Source organism: Tursiops truncatus, chromosome 1 (genome assembly GCF_011762595.2).
Source record: "Tursiops truncatus isolate mTurTru1 chromosome 1, mTurTru1.mat.Y, whole genome shotgun sequence".
In the NCBI taxonomy this organism is placed as follows: Eukaryota; Metazoa; Chordata; class Mammalia; order Artiodactyla; family Delphinidae; genus Tursiops; species Tursiops truncatus.
Window position 1 is genome coordinate 18,281,503 of NC_047034.1, and position 5,360 is coordinate 18,286,862.

Genomic DNA, 5,360 nt, shown 5'->3' on the forward strand with positions numbered 1-5,360 from the left:
GACCCAGAGATAAAGCCAGATGGAGGATTGAATCCCAGTTCCTGTCCTCAGCCCTGGCTCCTCAGGTTCTTGTGTTCTTTGAGTTTCCCTAGTTGTTATGCTTAGCTATGTGAGTTAAGATCAATTCCTTTTTTGTTGTTTTCTTTTAATTTTTTAAAAAAATTTTAAAATATTTAAAATTTAATTTTTATTATTATTATTTTTAAAATTTATTTATTAATTTTGGCTGCATTGGGTCTTCGTTGCTGCATGCGGGCATTCTCTAGTTGCAGCGAGCAGGGGTTACTCTTCGTTGTGGTGCGCATGCTTCTCATTGCGGTGGCTTCTCTTGTTGCGGAGCACGGGCTCTAGGCACGTGGGCTTCAGCAGTTGTGGCACGTGGGCTCAGTAGTTGTGGCTCATGGGCTCTAAAGCACAGGCTCAGTAGTTGTGATGCACAGGCTTAGTTGCTTCACGGCATGTGGGATCTTCCAGGACCAGGGATCAAACCCATGTCCCCTGCATTAGCAGGCTGATTCTTAACCACTGCGCCACTAGGGACGTCCTTGTTGTTTAAAGATAGTTTGAGTTAGATTTTTTTTAATTAATTTATTTTATTTATATATTTTTGGCTGCATTGGGTTTTTGTTGCTGTGTGTGGCTTTCTCTAGTTGCGGTGAGCAGGGGCTGGTCTTTGTTGCAGTGCACAGGCTTCTCATTGCGGTGGCTTCTCTTGTTGCGGAGCATGGGCTCTAGGTATGCGGGCTCCAGTAGTTGTAGCATGTGGGCTCAGTAGTTGTGGCTCAAGGGCTCTAGAGCGCAGGCTTAGTAGTTTTGGCACATGGGCTTAGTTGCTCCGCTGTATGTGGGATCTTCCTGGACCAGGGCTCGAGCCCATGTCCCCTGCATTGGCAGGTGGAATCTTAACCACTGAGCCACCAGGGAAGCCCTGAGTTAGATTTTTGTCACAAAAAAGAATTTTGACGAGTACAGAGACAGTTCTATAGGGTGATATCACCTTTCTTCTGACCATAAACAAAGGGTCAAGCCAAGAGTCCATCTTTCAAATACCAGACTCATGGGTGAGTAGTGATTAGTTGTTGTTTTTGCTATTTCCTCACTGTCTGTCCTGGTTAGCTCAACCAAGAAGAACATGCTGCTAGTGAAGCCAAGGGCACAGTTCATGTGTTTCAGTTACTTCTGCTCTATCTACAACACAGGGCTTACCCCTAAAAACAGCCAGTTGTTTTGCAACCCATGACCTTGACCATGATGTATACCAGCATGGGTCAGTGCATGTCTACAATGACTCTGGAGCATGGCGTAATAGAAGGAGGATAAGATTGAGCCTTAAGTGGTTGTGTTCTAGTTCCAACTTCACCTTTCCCTTATTGGGAGACTCCAAGAGTCATTTAACTTCCTGGGCCCTCAGTTTACCAGGTTACCAGATAGGATACTTGAGTGACATGATCCTAAGATATCATCGGACTCTAAAATGACATTATTCTCAAAGAACAACTGAAGCACACGCTTTGTGAATGGCAAGTCAGTCTAACTGTTCTTGTACCAAAAAGATAAACATTTAACTTAACCGTCTCTTCATCAGTCCTTAGGGCAAGCTAGATAAGGAATCATTAAGCATCTTTCAAACAGAACTCTCTGCTTCTGGCACCAAAGTACAGCCCTGCCCTCATTGGCACATTATTTCCTACCCTAAGGCTGAGTCCTAAATATGCCAGGGAAAGCAAATCCCTTCTTCTGTAATATTAATGATTGTGAAGCAGCAATTCTTTACTTCAGGACCTGAGAGCAAAGAGCTTTCCCCGTGTTCTCATCTCTGCCACCCAGGCTCCCTTTGACACCTCTACTTCCCAAACTGTGAAGAGCTGAGTGTTGCTAGGAGACTGGGGCTGAAGCAGCAGGCAGTGATCAAGGGGGTCTCAGCTCACTGGGAGAGCAAGGAGGGTGAACACAACTGTTGAGTAAGTGGGGAAGCAAATGCTTCCTGGACTCCAGATCTAGTTTTTAAAAAGAGAGTTAACTGAAAGGGAAGAGGTAAAACTATCACTATTTACAGTTGACATGGTACTCTATATAAGAGAACACTAAAGTCTCCACACAAAAACTATTAGAACTAATAAATGAATTCAACAAGGTAGCAGGGTACAAGATTTATATTCAGAAATCTGTTGCATTTCTTTACACTAATAATAAAATATCAGAAAGAGAAAGTAAAATAAAAAAATCCTGTTTAAAATCATGTCAAAAAATAAAATAAAATACCTAGGAACAAGCTTAACCAGGGAGGTGAAAGACCTGTACACTGAAAACAATAAAACATTGATAAAGGAAATTGAAGATGATTCAAAGGAATGGGAAGATATCCCATGGTCTCAGATTGGAAGAATTAATATTGTTAAAATGACCATACTATCCAAAGCAATCTACAGATTTAATGCAATTCCTATCAAAATATCCATGACATTTTTCACAGAACTAGAACAAATAATCTAAATGTTTATATGGAACCACAAAAGGCTCAGAATTGCCAAAGCAATCCTGAGGAAAAAGAACAAAGCAGGAGACAAAGACTCCAGACTTCAGACTATACTACAAAGCTACAGTAACCAAAACAGCATGGTATTGGCACAAAAGCAGACATATAGTTCAGTGGAACAGAGTAGGGATCACAGAAGTAAACTCACACACCTACAGTCAATTATTCTATGACAAAGGAGGCAAGAATATACAATGGAGAAAAGACAGTTTCTTCAGCAAGTGGTGTTGGGAAAGCTGGACAGCTACATGTAAAGCAATGAAATTAGAACACTCCCTCAAACCATATACAAAAATAGGCTCAAGATGGTTTACAGACCTAAATATAAGACACAACACCATAAAACTCTTAGAACATAGCAAAACATTCTCTGACATAAATTATAGCAATATTTTCTTAGATCAGTCTCCCAAGGTCAAAGAAGTGAAAGCAAAAATAAACAAATGTGACCTAATCAAACTTAAAAGCTTTTTCACAGCAAAGGAAACCAACAAAAAAGAAAGACAACCTACAGACTGGGAGAAAATATTTGCAAACTATGCAACCGAAAAGGGCTTAATATTCAAAATATATGAACAACTCATACAGCTCAACATCAGATGAACAACCCAATAAAAAAAATGGGCAGAAGGCCTTGTTCCAAAAAAGACATACAGATGACTAACAGACACATAAAAAGATGCTCAACATCATTAATTTTTAGAGAAATGCAAATCAAAACCATAATTAGCTACAACCTCACACCAGTCAGAAAGACTATCATGAAAATGTCTACGAATAATAAGCACTGGAGAGGGTGCGGAGAAAAGGGAACCTTCCTACACTGTTGGTGGGAATGTAAATTGGTGCAGCCACTGTGGAAAACAGTATGGAGGTTCTTTAAAAAACAAAAAGTAGCTATCACATGATCCAGCAATCCCACTCCTGTGTCTATATCCAGAAAAAATGAAAACTCTAATTTGAAATGATACATGCACCTCAGTGTTCATATATATATATATATATATATATATATATATATATATACACTACTCAACCATAAAAAAGAATGAAATATTGCCATTTGTAGCAATATGGATGGACCTAGAGAATATTATACTTAGTGAAGTAAGTCAGACAGAGAAAGACAAATACTATATGGTGTCACTTATATGTGGAATCTGAAAAATAAGACAAATGAATCTATATACAAAACATAAACAAACTCACAGACATAGGAAACAAATTTATGGTTACCTAAGGGGAGATGGAGGGAGGGAGGGACAAATTCGGAGTATAGCATTAACAGATACAAACTACTATACATAAAATAGATAAACAACAGGGATTCACTGTATAGCATAGCAAACTATGTTCAATATCTTGTAATAACTTATAATGGAATATAATCAGAAAAAAATATTACTGAACCACTTTGCTGTACACCCGAAACTAACACAATATTGTAAATCAACTATACTTCAATTTATCAAAAAGCCGTTGAAATTCGAACAAACAAACTAAGAACAGAGTTATAGTACAAATGGGAGTAGGCTGGGGAAGGGAAAGGAGGACGTTTTGGGGAAGAGCTTATAGATAAGAGACAGGGATCGATCCAAGACAAGGCTCTACATGAGGTGGGTGTTACCTGAGGCTGTGTAGACAGCAAGGAAACCAAAGGCTTAGTGCTCAGAGGAGATAAATAGAGATGAAGTCATCTTGATTGAAGCTCCTGATGAATTGAAGCTCCTGATGAATTGGAGTGGGACCCTGCTCTCCTCAGGCCTGACAAGGTGGCTGAATGCCTGCAGGACTGCTTAGATGCACATGACTGAGGCCATCCTTCCTGGGCCTGAGCTTGTCTCTGGGAATCACTCAAGGTGATCCAAAAGCAGATGTGTCTGAATTGCTCCAGATGGCAAGGGGCTGATGCACTGGAGCTCAGTGTCACTAGGTGGGAGCAATGGTCGATTGGACCATGATGGGAACCCCTTGGGACACAAGGTTAAGACTATATTCTAAGGCAAAGGGTGGCCTGCTTGTTATTGACCTGGGCTCTTGGACTCTTTAATCAATAGAAATTGATAACAGGCCAGACGAGGAAGTCAGGCAAGGCTTTACTGGGACCCATGCCGCAGCCCAAGGGAGCAAAAACAAGCAACAGGTGCGCTTGCTCGCTCCCTGAAGTGGGGAGAGCTGGTGCCTTAAGTGGAGTGAGAGTGAGGGCAGATCAGTGAGTCGGACCCGAGGCGTGGCTTGGGTGGTCTGCCCACCCCCTTGGTGTTGCTGTGTGCAGGGATCATGTGCGGTCCCCTGCTTTTGCTCCTGGCATCTCAGAAGCGGCAGTTGGGTTTTGGCCTTTTTGTCTCTTGTTTATAATTTGCCCCAACTGCGCATGCATGCAGTTGTTTTTAGTCCCTTACCGTTTCTCTATTCTGTTGCTCCAGGAGATATTTTTCCAGGTGGAAGCACTGCAGCAAAGGGTCCCAGGTCCCAGGTCCCTGGCCCCACCCAGCCTGTCTCCTACTTACCTGGTCATGCTGTTAACAAGGCCACAAGCTTGCGTGGCACAGCACCTGGCACGTGGTAAGAGCTCAATAAACAGTTGTTATTATTTCTAGTGCTTTATTTATAACTATCCTAGAGACGGGTATTGACTATTCATCTTCTCCCTCCACCCCCAGGCTTTGCATCTATAATTATTTTGAGGTGATTATGAATTACACGTGTCTTTAAAGTATGCCTTTTCTTCTTTTAATGCCCCTCTAAAGGTTTCTTGTCCCGTTTCTGTTCATATGTGAGTTTTATACTCAGTCTCTTTCCACCAAGGAACAGTGATGATTCA